The 15,527-nt window shown below is 32.3% G+C and overlaps 1 long non-coding RNA gene across 1 annotated transcript; it reads left to right on the top strand.

Annotated features, from left to right (window-relative positions):
- Positions 1–1,889: 1,889 nt before the first annotated feature.
- LOC124885576 lies at positions 1,890–15,527 on the top strand. Its single transcript, XR_007042735.1, has 2 exons — positions 1,890–2,561; positions 15,020–15,527. It is a non-coding gene; the product is annotated as an uncharacterized LOC124885576 (long non-coding RNA).

Below are 15,527 nucleotides of genomic sequence, written 5' to 3'. Positions count from 1 at the left end.
GAAAATATTCAGATATATCATCCGTTAAAATTATAGCTCATTAATATCCCAGTCATTCATGTTTTAATCCATATATACCCTTGTTATTAAGTTTTAGGTCATATATACCCTTGTTGCCAAGTTATCCATGTTTTAATCCATATATATCCTTGTTATCAAGTTTTAGGTCCTATATACTCTTGTTGCCAAGTTATGAGTCATATATACCTCTGTAGCCGTTAATTGCTTTGCTGAAATTTTTCAACCCTCTTTTTCTTTTTTCTTCTTAAGAAATTACATTTGCCACATCACTTTTTTATTTCCACATCACATATAATTAAATTTACTCCTTCTTTTGCACATTAAATGTCTATCAAATGCTCTCATCTACCTCACAATCTTCTCGAATTTTCTCTAATTTTTCGAAATCCATTTGTTGTATTTTCAGATATTTGCATAACTGCTTCTCTCTTAACTGACAACTTGCATTTGTTGTCTCTATATGGACTGTCTTTTTTACACTTCTACATTCCAATTTCTCACTTGGGTTTTCGTTATTCTTCTTATTCATGATATTAAAATTGACGGTGGTGCGAAAGATGGAGTCGATTGATATGATACTAAAATAATTTGCAGTTGATAAGTACTTTAATTCTTGATTTTTATCGCAATTATGCATTGAATTTTTATGGGGATGTTCTTGACTTTTTTCAATTTTTATTTGATGATTCTTGAGGTTTTGCAATAATCGGAAAACACGACAAAGGAATTTCAACAAATTAGAGAAAATCCATAGAGATTATGAAGTAGATGAGAGCATTTGACGAATGATTATTGTGTAGAAGAAGGGGTGCGCTTAATTATATGTGATGTGACAATTAAAAAGTGATGTAAAAAATATGATTTTCTTAATGAAATAAGAAAAACAGGGGTTGAAAATTTTTACCAAAGCAATTAACGGCAATAGGAGTGTTGGCACCCAATTTTGGCTCGTCCTTTTTCCTTAATTACTTTTCCGATGCTTCTTACCCTAAGTAATTTTTAAAAATTAAATAAGAATTAAGATTCGTATTTTTATCTCTATTTCTATAAATTTTTAAATAATAAAAGGGAATCTATTTTTTCTATCATATTACAAAATATTTTAATTAAATATAATTAAATATTTTAACATCAAAAATAAAAAAGAAGTAGAAAAAAATCTTTTGATAATCGCATTCACATTTTTTTCTAATTTTAGTTTTTGACGATATTGTGACCATATATATATTTTGTTATATAAAACAAATATTTTATACTTTATTCTTATTTTTACACATATCTTATGTCCTTATTTTTCATACACACATATATATACGTATATTTTGTTAATATTTAATCGCAAAAGGATATTAAGATAGGCACATATACAAATTATGTACATAATTTATATATGTTAAATTAAAAACTAATTTTTAGAATATCATAAGTATCGATAAAATTAATTTTAGTAGAAAAGAACATTTTGGCCAACAATAATTCAATCTCAGTTTTCAAAATCAACTCGTATTTTATAATTTCAAACAAGAGCCCGAAAATTAGCTCAAAATTCAGTATAATTTTCATATCCGCTTCGCCTTTTTCATTCAACTGACACCTATCAATCTAACTGGTCAATTTATTTTTAATCCAAAATTCGAAGTTTTCAACCTTATAATTTATACGTATATATCTGCTTTATATATTTCATTATTTTTATTTATTTTATTTATCTATCTATTTATTTAATATTTTTTTAAGTTTAATTCGTTCTATTAAATGATCAAACGGATAAAAAACAGTCAATTATAATCCACTTTTATATTTATTTCTTTTTATATATAAATATTATTCTTTTTTATTATTATTATTACTTATTTTTATTCGTTCGATCAAAAAAATCAAACAAACCAAAATTGATGTGCATTAAATGCTCCTCACGGGCAACAGAGGCGCATAACATCACCCAAAAAGAGACCATCGTGTAGTCCAATGAGCGCCTAAAACCAGGAAGCCATTGCCTTTTTTTTTTCTCTCTCTCTTCTCCTCCTTCCCCAGAACCCAAAACAAGAAGGCCTAGGTGCTTAGATCCACCATAGCCTGCAAAGTTTCACCAACTCCCTGCGCAACCCATCTCCTACGCTCCGAAAGTCCGCGCAACAGAGAGAGTCAGCACGATTTTGGGGATAGGGGTGCATTTTTTCAAATTCATCTGAATTTTGCTTTTCTTCTTCACTTTTGATTTCAAATCCAGACGTTCAAGTCCGGATTTGACCTATAAATAGGGTGTTCTTCAACCCTAGAAAAGAGGGGATTTTGAGGGAAGAAAAGCAAAAATTAGTGGAGGGAGGGGGGGGGGGGGTGATCTAGAAAAAGAGCAAAAATTCTCGTGAGAAGAGTAAGGGTTCATGGAAAAATAGAGAAAACGAGTGAAAGAAAAAGGGAACAGAGAACGGGGGTCTCAAAAATTGGTAGCTTTCTTTTCTGATTTCGGGCCTAATGCAGTTCGAGTTAATCGCCGGAAAATACTTAACGTGAAACCCTTGTTTGCTGCACCCAAAAAGGTGCGAACTCGCTTTCTTTCGCTTCACTTTTATTCTCCTTGTACATGCTGATTCTGTGAGTATGGGATCCATTGTGATCTTGAATTGATATTGTTGTTGCTATTTTGGTGTTACGGATAAGGGCGTGATTCTGATTTTTTTTAAAAGATATTTTGTGTGCATATTAATTTATAGGTATGTCAATATGTGGTCAAAGTTTGGTTATGAAGTTGTTGTTTCTTGTCTCCAAATCAAATTCGTGAGAGTGGTTTATTTGTGTTTGGTTATACGAAATTGTGGGATATATGTGGCCTTTTCGTGGATATGAGTTTCTTGAACGTATGGTGTATAACTAGTTGATGTCGTCGCCCTATTTTCTTGTGAATTAAATTGAAGAAAGCAATTCTGTATCACTTCTCGTCTTCGTAGATATTTAAGGTGTCGTGATCAAATATGAAAGACATGTAGAAATTATAGTTTCTGTGAACAGTTTAGTAGTATAAGTTGTGTGTGTTTTGCAAAACAAGTTCAAACTGTTGTATTTGTTCGTCTCGACATGAACGATTTAAAGGATGTTTGAGCTAGTCTAATAAGGTTGCCCTCCAAGCTGTTCACTTCAGTCTTTTTTACACCTGTGCACGCATTTTCTTCGTAACGATTAGAAACCTAATTTATTTCGGGTAACTAAACCTAATTTATTTCGGGGCGTAGTTACACACATTTTTTGTCTCTCGAAGAAACTGCGCTTTTCTCTATCTATATAAACTTTTTATTACATATTAACATGGGCTATACACAGTCCTTTAATTATACTTTTTCTTTTATGTTGAAACTTAAGATACGTAAATTGTGAAAGTGCCGAGTTTAATTTATATTACTATATCAGAAAGGTGTTTGTAGTGGAGTGGAGTTAAAACTTCCTTGTATATTTGTTTGTCCATTTACTTACAAGTGCATTTCTCAGGTAAACGTCACATTTCTTTGCAAATGAATGTAAGTTGGGGACTATAGAGTACTTTGAGCGTTTTACCAAATGTCATGTTTCGTTGGCTATCTTGCTGATGTTGCTTCATTGTTATTTTTTACAAATTATAAGTCTACATTTAAATTTGAGGGATAGTGATAAGGTACGTTACAAGAACATTGGATTGCATTTGAGTTTGAATTTTTTCAGTGGGGCTTAATTTGGTTTGAATTGCCATGTTCCCCATTTTTTTCATAAAGCCTTCTTGTTTGGTTCATTGACAAGATCAAATCTCATTTTCTAAAAACACGTGGCTGCAAGCTTAATTATGCACTTGTTAGTTCACCAGGTAGTAATTTATTATGTTCATCTTAAGTTTGCTTTATATTTTCTTTATGTCTTGCCTAATCTGACCACTTTGTGAAGAATTGAGTTTAGTTGTTCATAGATCGCACTATCTTAGTCGCGTATCTCATTCAAGATTGATTTACTAATCCTTATCCTTTATTTTTACATGAACTTGGGAGTTGGAGCTCCGCATCGAAATTCGTTTTGACCCAATATTGGGTCAATCGCAATTAGGATCGCAGAGCTTCGAAGTCCCACAAATTAGGAGCCTAAGCTCTTAAACCAGAATTATTATTCTTTTATCATTTAATTTTTATGTTGTGTTATGTCTTTAGAATAATTACCAACTCTTGTTGTTAAGTTTGTTTTTGAGGTAGATTTACTTGATTATCAAATCCGACCCTCTTAGATGTAGTTTCAACATTCCGACTTTGGTGAATAACATGCGATTATCACTACGGAAAGAATATATTTTTATCATACTTATTTAATTCTTTTGAAAAATGCATCACCAATATGTTTATATAGTAAGCACCATGTTGCTTTTTAAAACATAACAATAGAAGATAAAATTTCAAAACTAATAGAAAAACACATCGCTAAAAATTTAGATTTTTAAGAGTGCATCCATCAATTTTAACTCATTTTCAATAAATAATTTTAACGTTGTAAGTCATATTTTGGTTCTTTAATATTTATTCGGGCTTTTAGATTAGCAAAAGAATAAGAAGTGTTGGTATATATTCACCCGCTATCATGTATCGAGGTATATTATTTTAGATATTATTACGGTAATTATCTTTATTATTATTACCAATATTTACTTATTGTCATTATTATTTGTATCGTGATTATCGTCACTATTTATCTTTATTATTATTATTGTTCCTATTATTATTATTTCAACTTTGCTACACCTATGCATTATCATTTATTTCTTGCTTATTTTCTAATCTAAATCCATTTGAATGAAATTTTACATTCTTCCATATTTTCAAACATATTCATATTTGTGTTAAATAAATTACTCCGCACCTCCAAGAAATATAATGCGACTATTGTCAAATACATAACCCAACAAAGTTTGGGGTCAAACCTACAGGAAATAGACCGAATATCTCTCGCGAATTTGCTGAAGTAGTAGAAAAAATACAAAAAAGTAAATAGAGGAATTTTGTCTGAATAGTATCAACAGTGATGAATCTTGGTAGCTTTGGTTGAAATCACTCTGAGATGGCTATTAGGACTGTGCTCCCCCTAACTTCCAAACTCTGTAGACTTATCGTGCTCCATCAAACTATCCCAATACCTTGCCTGCATACATGCAGAATTTGATAAAATATGTGTCACCAACTATATTGTGAACACCTTTAGTGAATTTCACATTTTACCTTTTGAGTCTCAGAGTTTTGCCTTAATAACCCTTATCCTGGATCTAAGATTAATTGTTACCTTTTAAGTGTTAAGTTAATTTGATGAGGGTTGGTAGCCTCAAATTGTTGTTGTGATCTTCTTTCCTAATCTCTACCCCTACTTTGAAGTAAGTATCAAATACAAACAGGTTCTTAACTTCTGCAGACGTTTAGAAGGCAATCAAATAAAAGAAAATCATATTATATGCAAGAATATTGATCAAGAATAACTTTGTACTTCCTCTACTTAATTATTCCATTACGGTTCTCACAACCCTAGTTACGTTGTTTAGTCTCTAATGGTTGCGAGAACATCTATTGAATTCAACAAAGAAAGCATATAAAGAATCTTACAATAATTTAAGAACAAAACCCAGAATCTCAAATTAATGATCAACCGTACAAACCAAGAACAAAGAATTCAATGATCAAAAGTAGAATAATAAAATCAATATATTATTGTGAATATAAAAACTGCGTAAACTAATACAAAAACATCAAAGACGTATTTCTAGTTTCATAAAATAACCCAGAAATCCTAACTAAAACAAAATAGGAAAATAAGGTCGTCAGCAGCTACACTTGAGGTGAGGAGTCATCTGGACTAACGACAACTCGTTGTTAGCTCTATTTCCTATCTTCTGAGTTCCGTGCTAACGATTCGTCACATATTCCTATGAGTCATTGGCTGGACTTATCGTCTCTCTAGTAAAATTTTATCTTTGAGATCTTTTCTTGTCATGCTCAGAATGGTCACCACTATGAGTCATAGCTTGACATTATGACTAGTCGCCAGTCTCATCTCCACTTGGCTCCAACTTGTAAACTCTCAAGACCTTTTGCCATATTTGGTCAGAACGATTCCTCCCTTCGTAGTCAATTCTTACGAGTCGTAGCCAACTTTAAATTTATCTTTTATTGGGTACTATGTAGTTTTGATGATTGACAATGTGATATGAAACATGTCAGTGAAGCTGGTTCATTCACATGGTTCACTAGTATGCAATTCAAGATGAGATTGCTTATGTGGGTAAGAAAGTTCTCATAAACTTAAAATAATGATCACACATGATAAAAAGAAGTTGTAGTTGAATACAATACTTGTATATAAGCTAAAGAAAGATTTTCACTCAAATGAGGAGATCAAGTTGAAGAAGAATTTTACTTATGCAAGGAGTTTGACTTGAAGAAGGACGTTGACTTAATAGCAAACTCTGATGAGTTGAAGAGTCCAACTGAAGATAAAAGATTGATGATATGAAGGACTCTTTGAATAGTTGTTGTTAAATAGAGAAAGTGATTGACATAATCATTCACGCACTTACAAAGCTGAAAAGGAAAATCGACAGATTGACTTCACGAAGTGCTACTCAATTACTGAAGAGACACATTAAAGAACTTGGTTCTAGTATAGAATTTGGCTAAGAGTTTTAGCGTTGATTTTTAGGAGTTGTTCATTGTGTTGAACTATTGATGTAATATTAGTTTTAGTGTGTTATAAATTGAACTAGGGATTAGTTTGAGTTGGGGAAAACTCAGAGACTTTGAAAACGCATACCTTGGGGTGTGTGTGTAGTTAAGAATTAAAGTTTATAATTCCTCGTTGTTGAGTTATAGGAATTGGAGTTTATAATTCCTAGGTTACAAGATTTTTATAATCAGTTGTTGTTAAGGCTCATTGTTGTATAGTGAAGTTGGGGTTAAATCCTGTAGAGGTACAGGTTGTGGTTTTTTACACCTTTTTGAGCCAAGTGTTTTCCACATAAAAATCCACTATATTATTTTCTTATTCTTTTAGCTAGTTCGGAACACGTTAATCAACCTATTCCATCGATAGGTAACAGTTAGGAGAAAATAAGAAAATCAGTAGGGCACATACTCTAACATCTTCCTTCTCATTTTGTGATTGTTCACCGTACGACTTGGACGACGAGTCGTACATCACCTAACGACTCATAGTCGAGGCAAAAACTTCAATTTTTGGAGCTTTTTCTTATTATTTTATTTCACTCATTTCCAACCCTATATTCGTGCAACATAAACACAAACACACATCTTATCTAACAAAATGACCTAAGTACTTGCATATTTTCATAATTTTACCATCGAAAGTGCCATATGACACATTAGTAGTATGAACACAAAAATACTTGTACTCTGTTTGCATTATAGGCCAATAATGTTGAGTGGGATAATTATATCATATTAAGTGTTAAAACTTTTAACTACAGAATCTACGGAGTGCATATACAAGTCAAATAATTAGATAGCCGATAAAAAATTAAGTAATCAAGTATGTTTAAATAGACTATTCATGTGAAATAAAATAAAGGCAAAATACATCGTCAGACCCCTTAACTTGGCGTCATCTCACTTTGGTACTCATGTGAAATAAAATAAAGGCAAAATACATCGTCAGGCCCCTTAACTTGGCGTCATCTCACTTTGGTACCTCAAGTGGATATTGTTCATTTTTGGCACCTCAAGTAGCGTACGAGTGTGTCATTTTGACATCTTTTGCTGAGTTGGCAAAGTGTGTGTATTACACCTCTATGAAGGCGCGTGAAAGCCCTTTTTTGGTTGATGTGGCGCCCAATTTGGCTCACCAACAATATATTAATTCATCTCCATTAATTTATACCTTTTTTCCTCATTTTTGTCAGTCTTAAGCTTATTTAATGGTGGAAATTATTGAAAGTGATTTAAAAATTATATACACATCTCGGGGTTCGTCTTGCCAAAAACAGTATATTAACTCAACACCCATTAATTTATACTTCTTTCACATTTTTATCCATCATTTTTATCAATCTTAAATTTATTTAATGATAAAAATTGTTGAGAGAAATTTATATACGCATTTAGGGGTTCGTGAAGATTTCATTTTTTTTAATCATTAAGGGCAAAATTGATGAAGAAAAATTGAAAATCAAGCAACATCAATGAAGAATAACTAAAAATCGAACAAAATTGATGAAGAAAAATTGAAAAATAAAGTTAAATCCGTAAAAAAAAATTGAAAACCAAACAAAATCAATGAAAACAAAACTAAAAATAGAAGCAAAATCGATGAAGAAAATCTGAAAAATGAAGCTAAATTCATAAAGAAAAAACTAAAAACCAAACAAAATCAGTGAAAAAGTTTGAAAATCGAAGTAAAATCGCTGAAATTTTTTTTAAAAAGGAAAAGTTAGTTGGGTGGGTTGTTTTGGAGAAGATGATTGGGGATTGGGGGAGAGGACGGCAGGTGGGTGGGGCTGGAAGGAGAGGGCTGGTATTTGGAAACGATTCAGGTGGGTGGTGGGGCGTTTGGAGAAGATCATTTGGTGGGGGTAGGGGGAGAAGACGACTGGGGTCAGGATGGGGAGAGGGCGGGGTGTTTGAATAAGAGAAAGAGGGGAAGAAGATGATTGGGGTGGGTGGGATGCTTGAAGAAGAAGACTAGCGGGGTGGGTGGGGTTCTTGAGGAAGAAGACTAGCGGAATGGGTGGGTTAGGGGGAAGGGGTGATTTTTTATATTTAAATTAATTATTTATGAATTATTTGGATAAATAACAAATGACTTATTATTATTGATCACTTTACACGTCATCGCGCGTGTAATACACGTATCCAATATATTTTTGCGGATTATATAAAAAGTGTCAAAATGACACATTTATATGCTACTTGAGGTGCTAAAAGTGAATAACATTCACTTAAGGTGTCAAAGTGAACTAGCCAATAATCACTCAGTATACACATGTATTTTTATCAGTGGATTTTCGAGACCGGTGATCCATGAGAGACTGAGTACACCCGTCTGAAACACGTGGATAATTTAGCCATGACACATGAAAAGGTAATAGACCCGACTTAATGAATAATTGGACTGAACTCAATGACAAATTCTACGCTAACTTGTTGAGATATGCATGACATACCAGACTCCAAGTTATGCCATATACACCAAGCAGAATCAATTGAATTTAAAAGATAGTGCACGGGGGGAGGAGGGTCTACGAGCTTTCACACGCCATTAATAGTCGTTATGTAACAGACCTGTGGATAACACCAGAGTGTTTCCTCTTTGTTATTAATGTCATTTATTTAATCATTGATCATGTATTATGGAGGAGTTAATGCGCAATAATCAGATCCTGAAAAACCATCCTTATATAAACTATCGGATCATGACCATGTACCTTATCGAATACTTTCGATCAAATAATATTACTCTCCTTACAACCTTAATTTTGTGTCGATAATGACATGGTCTTATGAGTTTAAGACTCAAGACAGTTTAGGATATATTGATCTCTATACTTCAACTGCTTATTTCTATTCTTATTTATAGTATTATTCATTATAATTACTTCATTTTATCTGAATAATTCGATCCTTGCTTACAAATTCAACTGTATTCTTTTAGGGTAAACATCAACATAGTGACACCACTTATATCTGTCTGTATGTATAGAATACAGTTTGTATGTCATCAGATTGTATTCGACGTATATAACCTGTATTAATCGAACACAACCTGTATCTAGCATTTCTCTTGTTTCTTCCAATTCTTATTCACCTCTCCTCTCACCTCTCTCCTCTCTCCTCACTCTCCTCTCTCAAACTATTGCTTAAAATACCCAAATTATAATTATAAATGTCTAATTAGGTCCAAACTCTATTCATTTTCTAAACTTCCTCAAAAGTCAAAACAAACCTTTACCTAGGAGAATCTCTACAAATAAACTTTCCTTATAAACAAAAGAGAAAATGGTTTCTGTAAATTGGATTGTCAACCATGTCAGGCTTTAATTAAAAATAGTATATACTCTATTTTTTAGTCAGCGACTTTTTGTCAGAATTTTCGTCTAACAAGTTTGTGTAGACTTTTTTGTGGCTTCTCCGTAGAAAAACAAATCATGTTGTCATTTCTCAAGAACTTGCGGGACAAAACGTGTTCTTCCAATGTGTGAACTTTCTCTGTTTATTTATTTATTTCGACGTTGCCATTGTGGAAATTAATAAGTCTTTTGATTATGACAATTATTTATTTTTTCTTTTAATATTTATTTGCCTTTTAAATATTTATTTTATTTTATTTTAAAATTGGTAGTTAATTATAAAATTTTAAATTTAGCTTGAATTTCAAATTTGAAAAAATACTTTAGATTTTTTTTTTAATTCCATCTTCATAAATTCAAAAAAGTGATTTTTTTTAAATAGAAAAAGTATAACCAAATGTTTTGTAATTACTACTGGTAATAAATAAAAGTTTATTTACCAGAAAAAAAAAGTATAACCAAATACAATTTCATCTCACATTTAGTTGATTAGTGAATACAAATGGTTGCTCTAGATGATTTGTAAAAGCAAATAGATGTTTTCCAGGAATTGCATTTCCGAGGAACCATAAGCCAAAATTATTTTTACTTATTCCTCCGTTATTTGGGTCATGATATAATCAGTAGATTTTTTAGTTTTTTTTATCCCCTTTTACTCTCCCCACTAATTTTGAACATTTTTGTCCGTAAAAATAAGTTTTTATAGATATAAAATGAAATACTTAAAAACCCATTTGAGATAATTTCAGAGACCTTCCTTTAGGTTTGACTCTATTATCCCATCTTTCTTATGGTTTATGATATTACCATACCTCCTTTATTTGAAATTTCTTGCAATCATGTTAAATTTATTTAAAATAAATATAAATAAGGGGAACGTGACAATGTACACTACGACGATTAAGGGGAATAATCTGACTTAGATAAAATCGAGACTGATTTAGTTAAGAAGTTTGGCGAAACAATGATCATAAGGGTTCTGACGTGATATTCTCTTTTACCTCGACATCGAATTGATTCCGTTATTATGCTTTCAGACCGGCTCATATAGGTGCATGCCGAGTCTTAGAAAACACAGACCAAAAAGGTAGACATCTTCAAAGAATATTCTTCAAGAATTAAATAAAACGATGAAATGACTTATAGATTCAACTACAGAATTAATGCAAATACTGACAAATTGTTAATGCATTGCTAACAGCTTGTAAAATCGAAAATTTACTGTTGTTTGGAAGAGGTTAACTATGAGCATATTGTGCACACTCCATTTTGTAGTTATATTGGCTTAGCAATGAATAATATGTTGTCTAGGATAGAGTCCGAGGTATGCCAAAAAGACATTTTTGAAAACTATTTAACCATTTAGACAAAAGTTTTTTTAAAAATTTATCATATACCCACTTTAATCCACATCATCACTAACTTTTTCAACTCAACAAATTCACTCAAAAGTTTCTAATAATACACTTTAACCCGCTCCATCATCCACGATTATATAATACAAAAATAATTAAAAAAATCTAAAAGCTTAAAATAGAAGGTTCTTTTCCTTCAAAAAGTTTCGACTCAGTCCACTTTTCCGGCATTATTTTTCGGCGATCAGCTCCAAATTAGTCCACAAACATCATAAGTTTGTTCATTGCATCCATTGATACCCCATTTGTTTGTTATCTTCTCAAATACACTTTCCACCATTGTTAGAAAGCTTTAAATCACTCACATTACTCAAAAACTCTTTAGAAAGTACATTATAGTCGCTTAGGTGACTTCAAGTTCATTTCTCTATTCTATAAACCCAAAGATAGTTGATTAGAAGCAATATTTGCAATTTCAACTTTTTGTACGGATATATGCCCAGTCATCGATCAATCATTGTCAGTCATCGATCGTGTGTACATCCCGAACCATCGACCAAAGCTTAATTCTAAGGTGTTTATTGAAGAATTTATTCTGGTTTCTGGTGATTTCATGGGAGAATGGGAGGAGACTCCCAAATGTTGAAAATGAAAATCTTTTACTAAGCTGACATTGCCCATTGTGTTTCGCTGCGACGGTTCATATGATGAGTTGGTTGCAAGCGTAATAGAGAGCGGGGATCTAGATTGCGTACTAAGCGACGTGGTGATTAGTTATCCAATGCATTTGAGGAAAAAGGTGCATCCTACGATCCTAAATAATGATAAACGTGTGTCGTTGTACATGGTAGATGTTGATGCTGATGGCTTTAGACTTATTTTAAGGATAAATGTAGTTGAGGATCCCATTAAAGAATCGTTGAATTTATCACCACCTCCACCTAAGCGCTTGGCAGTCGACGACTATTTGAATGATGAAAATCATTCAATTAATATGGAAGATGATTTTATGCATATGGAATACGTTTCATCAGACTCGCAAGATATGGAAGAAGATTGTGGAGCGGAACCACAATCAAGAAATTCCTTCGCCAAAGGAATCAATTTCTATCGTGATCAAACATTAGCCGACAACAAAGAGCTAAAAATGCTACTAGACGGAGCATCGGTGAGATAGTCTTTTAATTATTTTATGAAGAATAGTTGCACTAAATTGTTGAATGTGAAGTGTGTATCTCGTGGTTGCAGATGGTTGTTGCGGGAAAGAAAGTACGAATTCTCAAACAAATTTTGCATATACAAGTATGTTGGGTTCCACACGTGCGGTGTTGAACACGCCACGAGTAGGCATAAGAAAATCTCATCTGAGATGATTGCTTTACTATGCGTAAATCATTTTCGTGATGGTAAGGGTCCAAGCATAAGAGAAACTCAGAGAATTGTGTTTAGGGAGATGTTTGTTCAATGAATAAAATTGTAGACTATCTTGATTAAATTCACGAAGATTAAAAATTATGTGATAATAAATCTAGATCATATATATACTCTATCACAGATAAGCAAATCGATCTACGCTACACCAGATAATATTTTATGCACTATCATTGATCTTAGATACTGCCACTCCTCGACGAGACATATAGGTCAATCGTAAATCATATGAATCGATGAATCATCAGTAGCTTGTAGTTTGAAAGAAAATAATTAAATTAAAAAAGTTTAAACATATAATCACATGATTTGGGAGTGGTGAAAGAAAATAATTAAATTAAAAAAAGTTTAAACACATAATCACTTGAACTACTAGTTAAACAAACAATCTTGAACTATTGGTGATACTTAATAGATTGTCATCGATGATGGCCCATGTCAATCCCATGTAAAAAATATACTTGTGCTTTGAGGGTCCATCTATTCATTTGGTCTATCATAGACCTACACTGTAGGTTGTGCATCGATTACTCTCTTGATCATTCGTAGATTACATAGATCTATGTACATGGTTATATATCCTCACTTGGATGTTTTTTACAATAAATAATTAAATAAAAATAAATAAATTATGGGTTTATACACATATGAAGGAGTTTAAACTAGTCACATGATCTTATTAGAGCTTATACAAATTGAGGGTGGCGATTGAAGGATTATGTGGATGGATAGTGTTTGAACAATCAACATCCTCAAAGTAATATTTGTCAAAGTACAAGTATGTTTTGAGGATGTTGATTGTATTTGATGACTACCCATCCATATACTCTTTTGATTTGAGGGTGGTGATTGAAGGAGTATGTGGATGGGTAGGCATCAAATATAATCAACATCTTCAAAAAATACTTGTGCTTTGACAAATATTATTCTTATGATATTGTTTGTTCAACTACTACCCATCCACACACACCTTAATTCACCACCCCTGATTTGTATAAGTTCTGATATGATTATGTGACTTGTTTAAACTCACTCATATATGTAGAATTCCACACTACATCTATTATTTATTTATTTATTTTTAAATAGCATGCTAATAAGGGTCTATAATCATGTACATATATCTACGAGATCTACCAATGATCCAGAGATCAATCGATGCACAACTTACAGTGTAAGTTTATGGTAGACCAATTGAATCAATGGACTCTCAAAGCATAAGTATATTTTTTACTTAATTATTTTCTTTTTAAACATGTTATTGAGGGTCCATCGATTACGAGTGTCTACGGTAGACTTTAATATCTCGTTGATGATTGACATAGGTCGTGATCGATGACAGTCTATTAAGTGTCACCAACAGTTCAAAAATACAATTACTGTTCCAACGATAACAAACAGCTAATTTTGTATTCCTTCAATATTAACACTTCTTTTTTACTTCATATATAAAGTCCTCCATCCTCATTGTTTTATTTCGTCCACTTTGTTTTTATTTTAAAATTCTACAATGTCTCAAACATATCAAACATCCAATTCTGAAAAGACTCTAATTTATCATTGTGGAAATACAGCTGTCTTGAGGATAGCACGCACGGACCCAAATTCAAGTCGCAAATTTTATAACTGTGCAATTGATTTCAGCCAAAGAAAAGGAGAATGGCCTAAAATTAATGTTATGTGGTATAATGCTTGTATTTGTTGTTTGAAAAGGTGTAGCATGGATGTATTGAGATTGAATAAATAAAAATACTTATATTTTTTCATAATGTTAATACTGTTTTTCATAGAATCATAGTTGATAAACTATACATCAACTTAAAATCGAGTAGCATGGTAATGATAGATTATGCTAAGAGTATACAAAAGATTAAATATGCATTCTATGAAGTCAATCATACACTGTATCAGTTATGACAACACAATGCACATTAAAATTCCATGGAATAATACAGTTTGATAAAAATAGATTTAGTACAGAATCATAACAATTTTCATAAAATAAAAAAATGTTTGTCATATCTTAATGATGAGTGGGGAATTTACCACTCATTTGCAATCCACTTTCGTGCACACTACTATGATTTGAATGTCTAAATGAGACAACTTTGCTATTATATATATTAATTCTCATATTTTGCAGGTTTACAAGTGATGAAAAGAAAAGAAGCAAACTTGAGTTAAAAAGGATCAAAAAGGGAGTTGAAGTGCAAGAGCTGGACAAACTGAAGCAGGATCAAGATCTAGCTCACATTTATAGCGATCGCGGGCATTAGCCCACAATCGTAGCGAGTCAAGCTAGTCAACCAACTGCGATTGCGATGGACTAACCGCAATCACAGTTGGTGTGATCACGATTAACCTGTTGCGATCACGTGAGAGCAAAAAATGGCCCAAGGACATAAATATAATTTTGGCCAGCTGACCCCAAATTCCCATTTAAAGGTTCAAAACCCTCATTTATCTCATCATCCATCATTCCATCACCTATCTCCTATTCTTAGTTTATGGTTTTTGTAATTTCTTGGAGCTTAGAGCAATATTTGTACTAATTTTGGGCTAACAAGATATTAGAGTGACTTTTAAGTGTAGATTTGGCTTCACCCATTGAAGATTTATTGGATTCTAAAGTGTGGTTTACCCTCTTTTTA

This window comes from Capsicum annuum, chromosome 7, assembly GCF_002878395.1.
Source record: "Capsicum annuum cultivar UCD-10X-F1 chromosome 7, UCD10Xv1.1, whole genome shotgun sequence".
Taxonomy (NCBI): domain Eukaryota; kingdom Viridiplantae; phylum Streptophyta; class Magnoliopsida; order Solanales; family Solanaceae; genus Capsicum; species Capsicum annuum.
The sequence above is the reverse complement of the archived record's forward strand: the minus strand, read 5'-3'. Positions and strand labels throughout refer to the sequence as shown.